At 41.7% G+C, this 21,363-nt stretch overlaps 1 protein-coding gene and 1 long non-coding RNA gene across 6 annotated transcripts in view; one reads left to right on the forward strand and one right to left on the reverse strand.

The window, feature by feature from the left end:
- The window catches only part of Baalc (BAALC binder of MAP3K1 and KLF4), a 67,087-nt gene that overhangs the window by 19,779 nt on the left and 25,945 nt on the right, over nt 1-21,363 (forward strand). The gene's annotated exons all lie outside the window — the stretch shown is intronic.
- On the reverse strand, nt 407-6,551 carry LOC141421708 (uncharacterized). The gene is made up of 4 exons (XR_012446383.1): nt 6,417-6,551; nt 4,356-4,472; nt 3,311-3,392; nt 407-1,868 (listed from the first exon to the last, which is right to left on the reverse strand). It is a non-coding gene; the product is annotated as an uncharacterized lncRNA (long non-coding RNA).

Genomic DNA, 21,363 nt, shown 5'->3' on the forward strand with positions numbered 1-21,363 from the left:
CTTTCTTGTGTTGAATAAATCTCGTTATTTCCTGTGTCTAACTTGCTCTTGGTTTGTTCTCTTGTTTGGACAAGATAATCCTGGGTAGGAGGTGACAGTTTTTGAGACTCTGAATTTCAAAATTTTTTTTATGCTTTTGACATTTAATTGGTAGCTTGGCTGGGTATAAAAGTCTAGATGTAACTTACATTTCCTTAGAGTTTTGAAGGTGTTGCTTCATGTCTTCCAGATTCCAACGTGACCATTGGCAAGTCTGATGTCATTCTGATTCTTAATGCTTTGTATGAAATTTGTCATCATCTCCCCATCCCCATCCTCATGAACCTTTTTAAAATTGAATAGCCTTCAATTATGAAAACATTTTCTTGTTATTTTTTTCTCCTAGATGATTCTCTAATTTTATTATCTTTTCCCTGCTATTTTCATCATTGTAGTTTTTGGATTTAATTTCTAAGCTTTCTGTTGAAGTTTCAGTTCTCTTACTTTATTTTTAATTTCCAAGAACTCTCTTTTGAAAATTCCTTTTTATAGCACCCATTCTCATTTTTTAAGATGCAGTATTTCTCTGGTGATATTAGATTTTCCTTTTCTGTAGTGTTTGTTTCTTCAAGCTTATTTTCTCCTTTTGTTTTGGTGTCTTTATCTTACTTGGAGATTTCTGTCCAATGTCTGGACAATGTTTTTGCTCATATTTAAAGAGAGCACTAAGATGTTGGTTTGGAAGTTATGCATTATATTGGGACTTTATCTGTTGTCTTAGCTGTAGAATATCTGGTTGCATCATTCCTTTCAGGAATCCTAAATGCCTATAATTTTAGGCCTTTGGTGATGCAGAGCAATCAGAATCTACTGAGCAGATTCTTCCCATTTCCTATCTGGAAGGTGCACACCTTCCTGAAAAAGCCTGATGTCTTAATGTGTGTATTTGTACAATTATTATTGGTGATCCTTAGTATAGAAACTTTCATTGGAAAAATAAAATCACAAGTTCTTCCAGGATGGAGGAAGACTAGTTAGTTATTCAGATCTGCTGTCTTGGGGAAAGGATCTGGGGTTCTAATTGCTTTGTCCACATACTTCCTACAAATCTCTTCTCTCCTTCCAAAGATATCTAGTGCCTCTTATTCTTGAGTTCCTTGGAAATATAGGGATATAAACCTTACATCTTCACTTTCTCCTTTTCTTCTTGGACTCAGCTTTCTTGTACTGCTAAGAAAGTAAACATTTGTTCATTTCCTTCTTATATTCTCTTTGTCCTTGTAGGATTATACCTTTAAAAGTTTCCTTATATTTGTTTTAGTGGGATTTTGTAGTGGAACAAAAGTAATTGCATTAATTATAAAATTTGCCTTTTAAAAACCAGACTTTGATAATCCTATTTAACAACAAAAAACATTTTGTTTCTAATGTAGAAAATGGATTTGATGCTTCTTGGTGGTTTTGATTGAATGGTGTAGTGGGTGGAATTGTATGTTCAAGTTCAAACCTGTGAATGTGATCTTATTTGGAAATAGGGACTTTGTTGATATAATCAAGTAAGGTGAGGTCATACTGGAACAAGGCAAGCCATGATCCAATGACTGGTGTCCTTATAAGAAGAATGAAATTTGGACACAATCACAGAGAGGAGAATGGCATGTGAAGATGGAGGCAGAGAGCAGACCTTTATATGTCCAAACCCAGGAACACTAAGCATTGGTGGCAAAGCAGAAGCTGGAAGACAGCCATGGAACTGGTTCTGTCTCAGGGCCTCCAGAAGGAACCAAACTTGCTGTCACTTTGATTTAGGCTTCATACTTCCAGAAGAGTGGGACAATACATTTTTGTTGCTTTAAACCACCCAGTTTTTGGTCTTTTTTACAACAGCCCTGCAAAGTGAATACAGATAGGTATTAAGTTATGTATTTTAGCATTCTTAGAAATGGAGGTGCTTTGAGAGATGAAAGGTGATTTTTCCCTGAAAAAGGAATTTGTTCTATATATCATTTATCTGTCAGTTTCATTAATTAAATGTCTTACCTCATCAATATAAAATTGTCACTGTATAGCATATATTTGAACATGTCTTGCTTTTCTGGCTAAATTTTAAAATGCCTATCTGATTTCTTTGGAAAACTATCAAATCAGACAAAGCTGCTTGAAATTTAGGAAAGCTAATAAAAGAAAAGAAACAAAAAAGGAGTCCAAATATATCTCATTTGACCTAAACTCTGGAAAACCTTCTAACTACAACAAACCCAATAGAACTTCCTCCTCTATCTCCTGCTTCTTCTTCCTCCTATGGTTGCTAACCCCTAACCCCAATCCAATTTCGGTCCTCCAGATTCTTCCATACAATTCAGATTTTAGTTCCTTCACAAAAGTGCTTACCTCCAGAAGTTGTCAGAAGAATGAGGGACTTCTAAGAATGTTGGAAAGATTTTTTAGAAGAAGTCCCTCTCTCCAAGAACACCCTGTTACTTTGTGTTGCTTCATCCTCCCACCATAGCTAAAGCTCTCATCTACTGGCCATCACCAGCTTTTTAAATTGCCTTGGGTCTGTAGGTTTTCCCAAGAGCTAGAGCAGTCTAGTTCTAAAGGACACCTTCATAAATAATAGGTCCCCGTGGACCTGTGGAGAGTAAAGGGCAATGCGGAAAGAGGAGCCATGGGAAAGATCTCCCCTGCAGACTTCCTGTCTCCTGCACCTGGGTTACCATTCCTGTTAGAGTGGGACCTGGATGAACTCAGGGCACTCAGGCAACACAAGCTTCCATCAGAGGTCACTACTGGTGACAAAGTACAATTCTCCAAAAGTAAATTTGCCAACTAGTGAATCCACCTGAATACCTAATGACTTTCCCCAAGTTTTGGTTCTGCCTCAATTGTGCTGCAGCTGCTTCCTTGGAATTGCTTGTCCACAATTTTTAAATTATAAAATATATATTCAAAAATGGTTGGTGTATAACAAACAGTCTAAATTTGCTTACTTCCTAGTTTTTTAAACGGACTTTTGTTTTTACTTTATTTTTAAATTAACATAATAGTTATACATATTTATGATACACGTACACAGTGTGTAATGACAAAATGTGGGAATTGGCATTCATGTCTCTTTAAAGTCTGGGACCTTTCAGTGCCAATGACTGGACTTCCCTTTATATCCACTTCCACGCTCCTCACTCCTGTTCCAACCCCAGCCCTAGCCTTTGCCTAATTCTGCTTTGACACGGCACAGCATACTTTTCAAGACTGATATTAAAGTAATTCTCTGATAGTACTTGGGATATTGTCATTTGTCTCGCCCCCTCCCCCTAGAACATTTGATTACCTTGAGCACATTGGTCTTTCAATGAAATGGTTTTTGGTGATGCATAATTTCACAAATGACCCAAGTCCAAACATCTGTCCATCTAGGAAGACAGTAGAAGGTCATTAGGATTAGTAGTCTGCATTCTATTCTGGCTTGCTGCTTACTCACTGGGATAAATTTCTCCATCTCCTAAACTCTATTTTCCCCCATAAACTGGGGATAATAAAGACTACTTCACAAGTATAAGGATTAAATGACCCCAGAGATAACTTAAATAGCATTATAAAATACTGCAATTTACTTAATGTGCATGTTAACTGGATGCTAGTGGCTCAAGTCTGTAATTCTAGCTGCTTTGGAGGCTGAGACCGGGAGGATCTCAGTTCCAGGCCAGCCTGAAAAAATACTTCCTGAGAACCCCATTTCCAAAATGTCCAGAGCAAAATGGATTGGAGGTTTGACTCAAGCAGTAGAGTGCCTGCTTTGCAAGTGTGAAGCCCTGAGTTCAAACTCCAGTTTCCTCCCTCCCCACAAAAAGTACACATTTTAAATTTGATAAAGCTACTTCTTACTGCTCATAAGTGATCACAAAGCCAAAAGCAATTTACAAAGGAGAAACCCACAAACTGGAAAGTCAGTAACATTCTGAATAACAGCAGTAATTTTTTTGTATTTAAAAAAATTTTTTTATTCATTTATTCATATGTGCATATATTGTTTGGGTCATTTCCTCCACCCTGAATGGCAGTAATTTAATATACTAAATACCTTTGTTTTATAGAAGCTAGACTGCAAAAACTGGTCTTAGTGATAGACATATTTACTTATTTTCTGTTTCCCTCTTGCCTGCTGGAGTCTACTGGTTTTTGAGCACAATGGACCATCACTCTAGTCATCATTATTATTGTTCTTATTTTTCATTAGCAGTGATGCCAACTTTAACCATCCACGACTGCATCGGTCCCTCTAAAGATGTACCACAGGTGCATAATTTCCAGCATGGAGCCTCCGTATTACCTTGTGCCAGTGATGATTCAATTCACCCACCCCTTTCTCTACTTACATGACTCAGAAGTCTTCATCCAGGATGTCATTTTACCTTCACATAATTCAGAAGTCTCATTTTTGTATTGCTCTCGTCATATCTCAAGATTATTAGCTGACTTGGTGCCAATTCAGCCTTTAAAATAATACACATGTGAGCACCATATCGTGGAATTGTGCTAAGTTCTGATCACTTGGATGATCCCCACTTTGCTTATAATTTTTTCATGATTATCATCTACATGGAAGCATGATAATAAACCTCAGTCACTCCAAGGTGTGTGCTGACTGCTGCATGTTTTAGGTGAATTGACAAACATGTAGGAGAGCATTTGATATGTTGCTGGTATTTGGTAAAGATGAGTTTTTTATGAAATTAATGTCAAAACTATCCATTAAATCCAGAGATTGGCAACTTTTATACTTAAGTTTAAATTAACTGGATTTCAATGAATCCATGTTTCAAAATTAACTAGATTTCAGTGATTCCATGTTTCAAAAAATTAAAAGGGGTTAGGGAGACTGTCACTCAACTTCAATCTTGCCAGTGCTGAAATGGAATCTAAGCAGCTAGCAGTGGCGATGCCAGCAGCGAGCAGGAGAGTGAGTGGCCTCAGAAGGCAGAGTGACTATGGCCCCTGTCCACAGCCTTGCAAGCCACCACGAGAACCAGAGGCCCTCAAGAAATCACCTTTAAAACCTACCACTAAAGAAGAAAGATGCAAAGGAAAGGACACCTGACCTCACAATGAGCAAGGTCAAACTTACAGAAAATATGAGCGGCTTTGGTGCATACAAAAGCCAGAGAATGAAATTTCCATCTCTAGCACACAGAGAACTTTCTGGAAGATTCAATCAACAGACACTGGAGGCCAACTAAACTATGGAAGGGGACTAGATCCTGAATCCATTCCTCAGGCCTGCTCCATCAAGATGGGATTTTGGCAGGAAAGTACAAATCCAGAAGCCCCAATTTGGTTGTCAGGGAAATCCCTCTAGCATATCACCAATAATAATAATAATAATGATAGTAACTTTTTAAAGTGTCAGTGTGTTCTGGGAATACAGGAGAAGGTCATTTGTGTGCTTGCTGAGAACACACTGAGGTGAGAATGGAGCTTCTCACATCAGGTAAAGCCAGGTGTCGTAGAACAAACTCACCAAGTCCTGTGAAGAGTTTCCTGGATAGCATAGTCTGCTGTGAGACAGACTTCTAGCCAAGACCTTGGGCATCTACTCTAGGGTGCCAGCTAGCCCATTTTCTGGGCTCACATTCTGAAATGCATGTTGTGGATGAGGAGCTAAAGAAACCCTGGGTGAATGCATCTGGACATAGTTAATGGAAATATATAAAATGCAAGGGGGATTCCCAAATATTTAGACCTGGAAGAGACCTAAGGATACAGACATCACTTCTCTAGACTCACTCCAGGAAGGCAGCTGCGCTGGATAAGCTTGGGCCAGCTGCACACCATGGGCTCCTGTCAGAGAGCTGGGACATCAGTCCTAATCCCCAGAAGCTGTGAATATTACTTTACATGACAAAAGAGTGGCTATTTTTTATATGAAAAAATGGGATTCAGTTAAAGACCTAGAAAGTGGTAGTTTATGTTGGATTATCAGTCTAGAAGAAGAAACACTTTTTCCTCTAGGTATCATTTTATAGTTTAGGACCCTATGACAAAAGACAGATTAACAAGAGAAAAATATACCAATTTATTTCATATAAATTTTGTATGACTCTAAAAAGAAATGAAGAACTGAAGAAATATTGAAAACTGTGTATTTTTATGCAAGCTTTGTGAAGCATGACAGTCACAAAGAAATAGAATAGGACAAAGAGTATGATCTAATAGTAATAAGCAGGGAAACTCAGCAAAGTTGTCTGCTCACATTCTTCTGTGTCCCTTTGTCTTCAGAGAGGAATATTCCCCTCCTTTGGCATGGGGGGGGCACCTCTCTTGAGAGTCTTTAAAAATTTTTTTTGTGTGTGTGATACTGGGGATTAAACTCAAGGCCTCACACTTGCTAAACAAGTGCTCTACCACTTGAGTCCAGCTGAGCTCCAGGAAATCCTTACCTCTGACCTTAGTTGCAGGTCCGGTTTCGAGGTTCAATGGCGACACCTGGTTGTTGGGAGAAGGGGTGGTGCTCTCAAGTGGTGACTGCCTCTGCGTCAGAGCTTCGGGACGGGCTCCGACAGCACGGTCTCCAGCATTACGGGAGGCGAGTGATGAATGGTAGCGAGGCTCGGGTTTTTATGCTTGGTGGTGACCTCATAGTTGGTGTTATTGGTATAACCACCTTAGGGTTGGCTCATTTGCATATCATTCTGTCATTCTCTGGCTTGGTTTCTTAGTCCTAACACACACTAGCTAATAATTCTTATTACAACAATTTTCTATACTTTAACACAATACAATCAATCAATACAACAGCAATCTTATATGTGTTCACCACAGAAGGTATCTCTGCCCTGATAAACACCTCTATTCATCCTTTGTCTTCCAGAACTATGAATAAAGGTCTGTTGCTTTAAGCAACAAGTTTGTGATTATTTGTTACAGCAGCCTCAAGGAATAGATACAATTTTGTTTAAAGTGAAGTTGCCTAATCTTAGAAATTTATTGCAACTTTTTCACAGGTTACCAGTTCTCTAGTCTGTTAGCATCTACTCTTGGAAACAACGCCTAAGAGGAATGAATGAACAGACCATTGCTGAGGAAACGCACAAGTCTTGGTCCGTCCTTAGTTCACAGGGTGGCCCCCAACTCAGGGCCATGCTACATGCCTTCCTTTGCATCTCTCATTGTAGCAGGGAGGAGGATCAGAAGATAACAGTCTAGGCCTGAGCCCTGAGAAAGTAGCAGAGAGGTAGGGATGGCACACAAGAGAGATAAAATCTGAGAAATCTGAACGTGTGGAAGGTCACGTGGTACCAGGGAGAGGAAAATCACATAGCACTAGGGTAAAGTAGCCAATAAAATTAAATACAACCATCTACGGATCAGACCTTGCTTTTTGCTTCTGTAACCTACTTGCAAGGGTATATAAGGTGAGACCCCTTTGTTCTTGGGCTCAGCCTTTGGACAAGAGTCTGCTGAGGCTGTGCTGGCACAATAAAATGTTGCTTCCTGCTAATTGCCTCAAGAGTCCCCGTATCTCAGCTAACAACTCCCACAACAACAGCACTAAGTTTGCTCATCCTGGCATTTCTTGCTGCTTCTTAGCCATCTCATGTGTTTGTCATGCTTTACCCCTATGACATGCAATATTCAAAACATGCCATCATTTTCTACCTGTCACACAGGTCATAAATATTCTCACAGATGTGACATCTCAGTTCCTTAAGCATCTTTCCCTACGTTGTTTTGTAGGAGGAATCCTGGTTCTATTGCTGGGCTACACAAAGAATATCAGGATATGTAGGGAGAGAAATCAGAGGGTTTCACATGGTCTTCAATTCTCTACTAAATCCAATGCGTAATTATCTGGATTGTTGTTAACACTCTGCCTGGCAGTGACCACATTGAGGGAGTGTGTGGTTCTAAGCTCCAATGCTGTGCTGCTTTTCTAGGTGGGGTCTATTTCACAGCTGGGTCTTTTCAAGGGATTTCTGGATCCCTTTTATACACCCTCATCCTTTTTATACACCTGTTGTGGGCTGTGAGAGCAGAGGTCTTGTGCACCTTTCAACCTTCCCCACCTCCTTTCCAACCCCTGTGGATTAATCCAGTTAGAATTTGCTAGAGGCAATATCCCAGGGGAATCCTACAGGACAAGGAACTCTTTAAGTAGGGAGAGACTATCAGGGTCTTCAAGAATTTCAAAGTGGAAAATTTAGATGTCTTTCCATCTCTTTAGATGGAAAACTGGAAAAAGGACTCAATGACCCCGGCAATCCTTGGATAGGAAAAAAAAGTCATAAGAAGAAAAAAAGTCCACATTATTTATTGAGGATAATAGATGGACGACCCCATAGGAGGATGTTCCTGGCTTTGTGGCTTTTATTGATGGTGCTAGATGACAGGGCCAGGTAAGATTGTAGCCTTAGCTGAACTCTGGTGAACCATAGAGTAGATGGCATCACAATGGTGGGAGCACTTTTGGGAGGAAGACATCACATCTCCAGGCAGGGAGCCAGAGCAAGGGGAGAGGCCAAGCTTGCTTTGTTTATAACAGCTCTCTGTGAGAACAAGCCTTAGTTCTACAAGAAGTGCCTTCACGGGCATTGCCTTAAATAACCTTCCACGAGGCCCCACCTCTTAGAGGTCCTGCACTTACTAACATCGCCACATTTGGGACCAAGTTTCCTGCACACGAACTTTTTTTTTTTAGGTAGTGGAGTTTGAACTCAGGGCCTTGCACTTGCTAGTCAAGTGCTCTACTACTTGAGCCATGCCTCTAGCCCCCAACATATGAACCCTTGAGAGGTAAACCTCACCCAAACCATAGAAGTTTCTATTGAACAACCCTGCGATGTTTCCTGTATCAGATAGGATTAGACTCAGCTCTGAAGATGAAACCTGAAAAGTAGTGGTTTAAACAAGTCCCCCAAACTTTGGAAGGTCATTCCCAAAATATAGGAACCCTTGAAGAAGAAGGCTTTCCCCAATCTCCATTGCATGGAAATGTACAAGTTGGTTTCCACCCAGGGTGACTCCTGGCCAGAGCTTGTCAGCCTGTGGCAGAACTGAAGATGAGTCCTTCACTACTCATCTCTCTGCTCTCCTTCCCTACACAGTTGAAAGCCCAGAGACTTCTCTCTCAGGTCCTCATTTTGACTCAGCTCTGTCTTTCTCAAGACTAAAGAGCAGAAACTCACCTCAGCCCTGGCTTTCCTTCCCTCTCCATACCACCCAGTTCACTTCCTTTCCTTATGAACATAATTGTCCGATAGTGTTAACTCCGATAAAAGGGAAGACTATGCTCCAATCCAGGCAGAAAAATAAAAATTAAAAATGTTTGCAATTTATATTGCTGTGAAATGGCACCCATTTCCTCATCGACCTATGTTCTACTTTCAGGATCATTTTGTCATCATTTCTGAATGAAGTCCTTTTGGCAGTGATTCCTGATGTCATTCCTCTTTCCTAGTAACACAGGGAAAGGAATTTATGTATAAATCTATTAATTATCAAGTCTCAGAAGTCACCACCTCCAGGCCAATAGCTTACTTCAGCAATTTGGAAGTAGTGCCTTGAAAGCTTCGAATTAGTCTGTCATATTTACAACAAGGGAGTTGAATTTGAAGCAGGACTGTGTTAAGAATAACTCTGAATGCCAGGAAACTGCCTGTGAGTGGCCTTTGTCTAGCCTTGACTCAGTTGTGGGCAAAGAGCTCAAACTCCAAGGGACCTTTTGAGAGAAGGCCTGGGTAGAGGGGGCCTGTCTTGGCCACAGCTGAGCCACAGCAGTGAGTGTCATTCGTCCATTCTACTGATCTCCCTATGTACCAAGCCCTGGCTTTACACTGAGAATCCTCTCAATTAATTCTTAGAAAACCTTTACAAACTTAGCACTACTGTGCTCGATTTAGAGATGAAGAAATTGAGGCTTAGAAACATGAAGACACTTGCCCAAGGTCACACAGCTGATGGAACCACACTTGAGTCCAAGAATTTTGGAGTTCATCAGCCAGTAAAATTGAAAAAAAATTTGTGTGAGATTCAAAAGAAAAAAGATTAAATGTGTGTGCATAATAAAGAGTTGCTAACTTTTATTTATCAAGATATGAGAAAGGTCTTTCACTTATTATTGCTATCACTTCATCGGAAAGGATATTTTACATACACACTCAGAGAGATAGAGAGAGACAGAAATATTTCTAATCAACTTAGCAATTATTTTTTGAGGATCTATTATGTGCCAGGGACTGTTCTTGGCACTTTTGGACAAAAATCCTTGCCTCCATGCTTAAATTCTAAGTATAGGGTAATGAGGGGAAAAAATGAAGGTACATAGTATGTCAGAACTCAGTGCTTTAGGGAAAAAATAAAGCAGGGACGGTGGATCAGAGTACCTAGAGGAAGAAGCACCCCAATCATGCTAAGAGAGACAAAGAGAATCCTAACACCTTCACGTGTGCACATAGTCTTTTTCTCATTATCTGTGACTGGAGAAATCGAGAATCATCTCTGTGATCTGACATTTGGAGACTTCTGCTCTCCTGGCTCCACAGACATTAAGATGGGAGGGATCCGTGAGAAGGGGTCAGACTGTGCCAATTTCTAGGTCATAGATTGACTGAGATTTTTACCTTATCCAAGACATGTCTTAGGAAGTTTTTGATGATACCCTAATGTAAATCAATACTCCAAGGGAGGAGCTGTGAAGAAATAAGATAACTGGAGCCTGAGGAAGAATGATTTGGAAAACTGGATCTGGGGAGGGGCACAGGACAGCTATACTAGGACCAGGTGGCTCTTACCTTGGGCAAGCCTCTTTGGCCTGGGTGTCGTGAGGCCTTTCTCCCTGCAGTGTATAGACATTCAGGCTTCAGTATAGCCATTGTGGAATGGCTAACAGTGCCATCTGTTTTCCAACAAAGTGCTTAGAATAACTAGCCAGCCCCATGACCTCTGCTTCCCTTCCTATTTATCTAGGCATATAATGACTGAAATTGCTTGCAGGCATAGAAGCCACAGTTGTATCATTGGGACACCTAAGTTGTCGAGCACTGCAAGGCACTAAGTGAAACCCCATGCATGGTGCCTAAAAGCAGGATGAGAAAACTCCTATGACGTCAGTTGTGCTGTTGTCACAAGTGACCACAAACTTAGCAGCTTTTCAACACAAACTTATCATCTTTCAGTTCTGTAGTCAGAAGCCTGACACTGAGGTCTCATTGAGATAAAGTATTGTTAGACCCACATTCCTTTCTGGAGTTTCTGGAGGAGAATCCATTTCTTTGCTCTTTCTAGTTCGAGAGGCTGCCCATATTCCTTGGTTCATAGCCTCTTCCTCATCTCACAACTAGCAACATTGCATTTCCTTCTGCTCTTTTTTAGTAATCACTTCTCTTTTGATTCTCTACCTTCTAGAGTTTTCTTTCATTTTTAAGGACACTAGTGAGTACATTGGGCCTGCCTGGATATTCCAGGATCATGTATTTTAAGGTCAGTTGATTATCAACATTGAGTCCATCATTACAACTTTGATTCCCCTCTATGCCATGAAACCTAGCATCTTCACAGGTTTGAGTGATTAGGTGTGGATGTCTTTAGGGGCCATTATTTTGCCTACTGTTTCATGTCACCAGAGTTGCACTCAATATATAAAAGGCTGCAGGGAAGAAGTCTGGTATTTACTGAGCACTTTCTATGTGTGACAGTGTTGGTCTTTCCAGGTTATCTTGTTTAATGCTACCGACATTCAATTCCTAATTTATAGGTAAGAAAATGCTGACTCAAAAAGATTTGGTGAATTAGCCAGTCCATAGCTGCTGATTACAGCACCCCCAATTCGTGCTGTCTTGTGTAACCCTTTCCTCCCTCCCAAAGAGGCCCAGAGGATTCAAAATGTATGGAAGTGTTAGGTGAGCAAAGGACAAAAACATAGTAAGATGTCACCTTCTGAACTTGAATCCCCTGAGGGGGCCCATTGAGTCATAGCATCTAGTGAACACTTGTCCACAGTGAATGACCAGGAGTCACTTTCTGCTTCCTCCATGGAAGGCTCTCTGCACATGGTAAGGCACCTGTGAAGACTCAGGCCTGTGCTGGCCACCTTCTCTATGCCGTCTTCACTATCACCCTATTAGGCAGGACCCTTGCTCCCTGTTTTATCAGATGAGGAAACTGAGACTTAGAGACAGAACTTGCCTAAGATCACATAACAAAGAGGTGGAGGTGAAGGGACTGGGCCCCAGCTGTTTGACGGCCCAGCCAATTCTCATTGCACTCCAGCACCCCAGCATTTGACATAGAGCCCAATACAACTGTGAAGAACAAATGGATCCAGTTCCTTTTCAAAGTCCCAAAGGTCTCTACTTCTTGTCACCAAGCTCCTCTCTTGCTGCTCATGTGGATTTTTTTTTCTTTGCCTGCCTCAAGGCCTCTTTTTCAAGACCTCATCTTCCTGTCTCCCTGGAGACTCTTGATTAAATTTGCCTGGGAAACAGCTTCTTACTTCCTCAGCACCTCTCCAATGCACAGAACTGCATTGTGCCCCACTCCCCTCTCCAAACAGACACACTGAGTTGAAACAGTGCTTTCTGGAGTTTATTATCCTGTGGCTAGAAGTAAATGCACTTGTAACCAAGACTGGCAGTGGGTAGTCTTGAGCCAGGCTATTTGCTATAGTTCAAAGCCATGGTATTTTCCAAGTTGAATCCAAATCTCTGGGTACAGATGCTCACATGAAAAGCAATGAACATACTTCACTGTCTCTTGCTGTCACTTGTTATCTCAAGCCTTTTTTGCAAAGTCTCTCCAAGTATTTCAGGAACTCCCAGAGTGTGCTTCACATATTATATACTGTTTTGTTACCATGGAGTCCTGGTTTTGCCTTTTTTTTTTTTTACCTCTTTCTGCTTTAGCAATGTCTTCCTCATCATCCCTCCTCCTCTCACCCACATCTTGGGCACTGGGATGTCTTCAAGTCCCCTTTCTTAATTTAATGCCACAGTTCTCAACTGGACGGCTTTGCCCTGTGCGAGACATTTGGGTGTCTGGAGACATTTTGGGTTGTGACAACTACAGTGGGGGGAAGGGGGCTGATGATGCTGTTGTACCTCGTGGGTAGAGACGAAGGGTGCTGCTGACATCCATATGCTCAGGACTGCCCCCACAAGCAAGCATTACCTGCCCCCAGATGCCAATAGTACTGAGGTTGGGATAGCTGCTCTAGAGCTGGGTATCTAGCCCAAGCAGAGTTATATCATAACATAGGAGAGAAGACCTCCTTCTCTTTTCCTGTCATGCTGCAATCCTAGAGAGCCCCCCAGGTAGTGTTTTTCTATACCTTATGTCTTAGATAATATTTTGGCAAACAGCTCTCTGGTTTTTGCTTAAGCCCTCCTCCTTGTGTCATCAGGCTGTGAACAGAAGACAGATCTGAGGGACAAACACTGATTCTCCTTAAAATTGCTCTTCCCTTCCCACCTCTAGGCTTAGCTCATCTTCCATACTGGGTGAGGCTTGCTGGGCCTGACAGCTTTTCCTTTCAGCATGAGTTATCTCCAGGAGGTTCGTTATGAAAATGCGCTGCTGGCATCCACCAGTTTGTTCTGACTTGTCTGAACTCCAGGGCAGATCCCGGCTTATGTGCAAAGATAGAGAATCTTTTCTGGATTGATGTCTGAATAGTGCAGGACTTACACATACTTGAAGGTTAGTACTTGCGGCTTATGCTGTGTGTCTGTTATGACTCTTCTGGTGGCAAGTAATAACTAAACAAATACATCAACATCCCAAAATAAAACAAAACTCTAAGCAAAAAAGGGGAACTGTCTTGGCTCAGGTAACAGGAAGGCCAAGGGTAGGGTTGGCTTGGAGACAAGCTGGATTCGAGACACAGATGGCATCACAGACTCCATTTCTCAAGCCTCCTTCATTCATCTGTGTTGGCTACATCCTTTTTGTTTTTTTGGTGGTAATGGGGTTTGAACTCAGGGCTTTGCACCGGCAAAACAAACACTCTACAGCTTGAGCTACTCTTCCAGTCTATTTTACTCTGGTTAACTTGGAAATGGGGTCCCACAAACTATATGCCCAGGCTGGTTTTGAACCATGACCCTCTGGATCTTACAGGCATGAGCCACTGGCGCTTGACTAATGTCTGCATTCTTTTTTTTTTTTTTTGTGGTACTGGGATTTGAACTCAAGGCCTACACCTTGATCCCCACCAGTCCCCTTTCTTGTGATAAGTTTTTTCTAGATAGTGTCTTGTGAATTATTTTTCCAGGCTGGCTTTGAATCACAATCCTCCTGATCTCTGTCTCCTGAGTAGCTAGGATTACAAGCGTGAGTCACCAGCGCCTGGCTAATGGCTGCATTCTTAAGAAGCACCCCCCCACCATTGTCAGACCATACCCACAACTCCACTTTGCATCTCCCAGATGCAAGTTCAATGGGGCAGAAAGCCTCTTTTCCAGTAGCTCCTACAAAGGTTCTAAGATTTACTCAACCAGGCCAAATCGTACTCCTGAACTAATCATATAGCCAGGAGCAGGAGTTGTAGTGATTGACTTTGCTCTTAGTCACATGCTCTGATCCAGCCCATATGGTCAGAAAGTGGGTTACTGGGTTACTGGGGAAAAGGTTCAGGAAAGCTAAGGGCCAAGCCCACTGTATGAGTTAGTATCTTAGGTTCTGCATAATGGGTGATGGGATGGACACTAGGTAGGTCAGAAAGGGACTCTCTGATGAAGAATGCATCCTTTAAAAATACAGAGAAAGGACTGATCATTTTGTATTGAAGAAATCAGAATGCATGTTGTGGGGGCCAGGGGCGGAGATCAAGAAATGTACAGGTTTCTAAAGGACTCTCTGATAGAAAAGAAAATGCCCATGCATCCTCAACTTAGAGTTTGCATAGCTCCATAATTAGGCATGCACTACCCTTTCTCAACTTGCAGTATCTGAAGGTCATAAAGGCTTTGACTTTTGCTTGTTAATATAACCAAGATGTATTCAATAGAAATGAGTACCTATTTTTTTATATGTTAATTTATTCATTTTAGATTTTCCTTAAAATTGATTATGAAATCTCACATTTTTGCAGGTAACTTTCGAAAACAATGTCTCACTGTTTTCTTTAAAACATAAAAAAAGTGGAAATTGAAGTACTTTTGACCCACTAGACTTTAAAGGGCATTTTTGTCAACATATCCAAATGGTATTTTTGCATGTATGTGGGGGAGGTTGAAGTTCAAACCTAGGGTCATGTGAGTGCTAGGTAAGTGCTCTACCACTGAGCTACATCCCCAGCCTCTAAATACTATTTTCAAAAATAAATTTTACAAAAAATCAATTTTTAGGGAGACTTTTTTCCCCTTGTACCTATTTCATAGTAGAGTAGTGACGCTTAAATAAAATAAAGCAATCAATCCATGCCGACACGGGGAGGCTCTCTATAAACTGAACTCCTTTCTGCTCATGTTTAGCAACATTTGAAAACACTCATAAAGAATAAAAGTAGGGGACTGGTGGAGTGGCTCAAGGGGTAGAGCACCTGCCTACCAAGTGTGAGGCTCTGAGTTCAAACCCCAATACAGCAAAAAAGAAAAAAAAAAAAAAAAAAAAAGAATATACCCATTCCAGTATATACAGTGGTGATTTTCATGTTTGCTCAAGGGTTATAAGACTTAAACCTGTTATACTTTCATCTTAAATAAAGTAACTTTGGGCTGGTGGTAGCTTGCTGAGGCCCTGAGTATCACAAAATAATAATAATAATAATAATAATTTATCACTTAATATCACTTAAATAAAGCAGAATCTCTGGCCTTAAAATCTACAATTTTGTGATTATAATTGAAAACAAATTATGTGAGAATATTTCAAACATTATTAGTGCATTTTCATGCTTATTTGAGAAAAGCTAGTATAAACAAGATGAAAAACTAGAATGACAAAGGTCCCTCAAGATCTTTCTTCATCCCAGGTTAGCAGAGGTAGCTGGGCAAAGGGAGAGATTTTCTTCTTAAGGGAATGACCAGCCTTGCTTGGGAGAGAAAACTTGAGCACTTGAAATAAGTAAGGAATCAATTTGAGCTCAATTGTGTGATATCTGACTACAGTAGATGGTGTTGAGCAAAGCACTGACCAATGGCTATTGACCACCAGATTGAAAAGGTGAAGGACAGGAAAAGGCCTTCCAGGTAGAAGAACATTCTGAGCAGTAACACCAAGGTGGACATGAGCCAGGCCCCATGGGGAACATAAAGACACCACCCTAAGTGGAGGGTAAGGCCTTTAATTAGAAATGAGGCTGGATAGTTGCCATGACCCATAGGATGGAGAACTTACAGGCCAGGCAGAGGTGTTTGAATCAAATGCTGCGGGGCAATAGGTTGTAAGTAAGAAAGCTATACCGTGAGAATATTCACTTTCCCATCATGATTAGGATGTACTGAACATGGGGAGAGACCAGAGTTAAGAAAGCCAGCTGGAGTGTGAGCAGAGAGGTGCAGTGGAAGTTTGCTGGGCCCTTAACTCAGAGGCCGATGGGTTGAAAACATCTTCTACTACAACTTTTAATGAGAGCTCACATTTCAGAAAAAAAAAAAAAAAGGTTGGATTAAGGTGAATTTCACTATCAAAGTTTTGGACTGGAGGAGTGGCTCAGGTGGTAGAGCACCTGCCTAGCAAATGTGAGGCCCTGAGTTCAACCCCCAAGTATCTCACACACACACACACACACACACACACACACACACACACACACAAAGGTCATCTGGAGCTATTGCGGTGATTTAGAGATGAGGCCAGGTGACCTGGGCCCTTCCGATGGGAATATAAACAAAGAGCAAAAAGCTACTTGAGGAGTATTAGTGTCATACTTGATTACAGAGAATGAAGTAGAAAATTGGTGGCATGATTGACAGAAATGGCAGTCAGGAAGGGGAACTGGCTTGAAGGTAATGATTGTGGTTGGTTCAGTTTGGACGTGTTGAATCTAAAGTTACTTGAGAGGCCTCCATATGGAAAGGTTAGATTGCAGCTGGTTCTGCAGGGCTGTTGATGTCACTTCCTGGATCTCTCCCTATAATCCAACCTGTGTAGCTACACCCCTTCAATTGTGTGAATGGAGGCCCTCCTCACCTCTTGCCTCCACTATTGTTATAGTCCTAACCAATTTCCCTGTCTCTGGTCCCATCTCCTGTCATCCAGCCTCCTTGATGTCTTTGAGTTTTTCACTCATGTTTTCATTCTGACCTAATGTGTTTTCCTGATTGTTAGTTCAGGATTTGAACAGGGATAATATGAAGTATCACCATGGGTTAAAAGCAAATGATGGATAGAGATTACTCTCCAATAATTTAAGAGTGGTGGATATTATTTCCCTTATGGCACTCTGAGAATGGACCACGGTGATTTGATTTATAAGGACTTCACCCATTTCCACTTCCAGTTCTCCCACTAGATGTGAGTACCTAGAGGTGAAGACAGTAGCTTATGTCTCTGTGAGCCACCAGAGCCTGGAGAAATATCTGGCATATGTAGGGCTTTAGCACTACATATTGAGATGGTTGGGAGCTGGGTATCATATTTGAGCTAAAACTGTGGTTTCTGACAGAGAAATATAGAACAAACCATGGGGAGCAAGGTTCCTAGGTGATAGATAAGCTACGTGTGCTGATTTGGGGGGATGTGTAGGGGGACAGAAACTAGAAGGTCCTAGTGTGAAGCCTGGATAAACCAGGCTAGTACTGCATCTGTCTAAATTCCTGCATGACCTGGGCCTCATGAGCTTTTCCGGAGGGCTGCCTACCTTCTCATACCTCCCTGAAATCTGATCCAGATATTTAAAATGGGAAACTTGTAGAAGTATCAGCTTTGTTATTGTTTGACACTGAAGAAAAACTGCCTGACAGGAAAAGCCCTAGAAAGGATTTTGGTTTTTGTCAGTCTTCAGATCTCCTGGTTCCATTACACCAAACCCAGCAGAACGTCTGTTTCAAAGTGGACTGTGTTCATTTAAGGTGAGGTCAGATCACACAAGCAGTTATTGATTTTATGGGTGATGTTGTCCAAACACTTTCAGTGGAAAAACAAACTCCTCCCATAAATACCAAGAATGGCAATATAACTTAAAGCAAAGCCAACTGTACCTACTCCCAGAACCTTGCAGGAACTTGTCAAAAGTTGAAGAGCTTGAACTTGATTTCTCAGAAGAGAAATGTAATCTTAATCCTGCTTTTAATAGTAGGTTTAAAAGACTTGCTGAAGGAATAGAAATGGGAAAATTAAGAGTCAATGACTTCATTTCAGAAATTCAATATCAGCTCAATTGGAGTATGTATTTTTGTATGAGGATTGAATCTAGGACCTTGAGCATGCTAGGCAAGCAAGCACTCTACCACTTGAAGCAGTCCCCCAGTCCTTTTGTTTTAGAAATAGGGTCTTGCATTTGCTTTCCCTGGGCTGGCTTTGAACTTTCAATCCTCCTATCTCCTGCTCTCAAATAGCTGGGATTGCAAATGCATGCCGCCTTCCCCAAATGACTTTTTATTTTATACAGCCAATAGAAAACTCACAGCATCGTGGTCTTATATCGCTACTACAGAGGATATTTGGATATCACCAACTACTTACATGCTGACAGCAGCTACCTAGTGAGAAGGCCATCGAGTGTCACCCCGCTCATTCTGACTGAGTCCCTTTGGAATCATTATTGCAAACACTTTCACCTGCAGTGTGATAGATGATTCTCCTATTGCTTTTCCCCTTTCTTTCTAAATATTTAATTGTACCAGGTGAGTTTCTTTTCTTTTTTATTTTTGAGCAAAAACCATCTTTCTAAAGTGACATGACTTTGAGTCACAGCCTTCTGACGGTAGTTTCCAACTTGTTAAGTCCAGCTGGGAAGACAATATGTTAAAAATACCTTCAAGATAGCTAAGGGAAACTCAGAAGGTGGTGAGTCCCCAAGGCAAGGCTCCCCTGGCTGGACTCCCTGCCTCTAGGCTGGAGATTTTCAAAATGGGTCATCTGCACCATTCCAAGTCATCACCACAGGACAGAATCCAAACTCCTAAATAAGAAACATATAGCCACCCATGATTTGGTCTCTGACTTTCTCTGGCCTGTCTTGTGCTTTGCCACCAGCAATACCTTGTGGTCTTCTATCTTTCCTGCATCTCAAAAACTACCATCAGAGGGTGAGAACGGATCCTTTTAGTGCCTCCCCCAACCCCAGCTTTAGAATAGAGGCTGGCTCATCAGGGAGCCCAGGAAGTATTTGAGGTGGAACTATATGATCTATCTCCCATGGTAGTTTTTCTCTGGTTCCGTTCATTTCTCATTGGCATGATGAAGACCCAGGAGGAAGCCAAGCCCTAAAGGTAGGGCATAGAAAAAGCTTGTGAACATGAGCAAAATTTTTTTTATCCCTATGTCATGGGTCACATCTCAGTCTTCTGATCACATGTAGTGAACAGATCCTGATAGAACAGCTTTCGACGCTGTCCATCTGGGTCTCTCATTGAAGCTCAACCTCTGACCTCTGGATTGGCCCCTTGGGGTCTCTTAGTCCCTGGGTCTAAGTGCCTTTGGGGGCTGCTACCCCTGAACAGATCGGAGACAAAGTTGTTGACTTGGCAGATTTTATCATTGATGATGTTATGAGGTACCTACCTCATTTCTCCCACTACTCTGTGCCCTTGCTCTTGGGAAAGGATCTGAAATCGGTATGCTGGTTGTTGTTGTGCCTAGGGGATGGCAAGGTGTGAAATTAACCCTGACTGTGTGCCAGCTCACTTATGCTTTTTTCTTTGCTTACCATTCTTTGATGTGGATATCATGATTCCCATTTTATATCCAAGGAAATAAAGGCTTAGTGATGCTAAGTAGTAGGGCGATGACTAAGACAGTAGATAGAACAAGATGTCTTTGGAGTTGCACAGGTCTGGATTTTGAGTCCTGCTTTCACCAGGCTGATTGTATTGTCTTTGAGCACGGCGTTTGGCCTCTCTAAGCCACTGTTTCTTAATCTGTAACGTGGGAGTGATCAAACCATTTGCAGAAACAGATACTGCACAGACCAGTGTTTAGCACTTGGTGGATGTGATTAGTCTCTTCTGAAAGGTCACATAGCTTGCAAGGGGCAGTGCTGAGACTTATTCTCAGGCAGTGCTACCCCCTGTAGTAAGTCCTCCACACACACAGTGAACACACAACCAACCATCTTGTTAAATGAATGTGAATTGAAGTCACAAAATCACATATCCTTAGGGCCTCTAGAGAGTCAGCCTCAAAACAGAGTCAAATTCAGATATGGCAAGGATTAGAGAGAGAGAGAGAGAGACAGAGAGAGAGAGAGAAGGAAGTGTGAGAGCATTCTAGAAAGGCAAATTCTGTGCCTTTAAAAGGTTGGAGATGGTGAAGTAAGAGGTCATTTTAGCAAACAAGGACATTCTGCCTTTAACAGACTTGGGAGAGGTGGAGAGAGGTAAATTCAAGTTACCATATTCCCCTCCTGTAGCTATATAAATTTTAATCCTTAGCAATAACTGTAGTCTTTTAGATACTGCTTTCTGGAATGAGGTTGTTTGTGATATTATAACAAAGCACCAGAGACAGGGATTTACAAAGAACATAAACATTCAGAGTTCTGGAGGCTAAGTCCAAGGTCAAGGCTCTGGCATGTTCAGTGTCTGTGGAGGCCTGCTCCTCATGGATGGTATCTGCTAGGTGTCCTCACATGGCAGAAGGGACACAGGGCAAGAAGGGGATGAATGCTCTCACGTGGAGGAAGAATGGAAGAGCAAAGAAAGGCATCAGCTAGTTCACTCCAGCCTCCTTTAAAGACACAAATCTATGCAGTGGAGTGGAGGCCTGGTAACTTAAAGGCCCAAACCTCTTAACATAGCACAATGGGAAAACGTCTCAATGTGAATTCTGGAGGGACACAAACAAAGCAATGACACTTGGGTAAAGAACTTAAGCATCAGTGGGAGCCTTTAAGAGGTTGGGGACCCTTCCTGTTCGGCACAAAGCGGGTCCTGAAGACTTTCTAGCCCCAGAATCAAAGTGTCACGTGTCACGTCCATACCACCTCAAAGTCTCCTTTTCCAACATCAATGCAGCTTTCTGTGGCAAGAAGGCAGGGAAGCTCTGGATGATTCTTGCCTACACGATCCCCAGGTTTGTCACCAGCCCTCCTTCAGTTGGGTTTGGGGTTGTCTTTATTAAGCTAGAGTCACTGGAGAGCTGCTTTCACTAGAGGGTTCTGATGTTCATGAAAAGCTATCCTTTCTTTCAGCAGCACAATTCCCAATAAGCAAATGCAACCACTTGGAAGTTCTGGAAGAATCTGGAAAAGACTGACAGTATCGTCTTCCAGTCTGCATTCAGCCTGGA

Source organism: Castor canadensis, chromosome 3 (assembly GCF_047511655.1).
Source record: "Castor canadensis chromosome 3, mCasCan1.hap1v2, whole genome shotgun sequence".
NCBI lineage: Eukaryota > Metazoa > Chordata > Mammalia > Rodentia > Castoridae > Castor > Castor canadensis.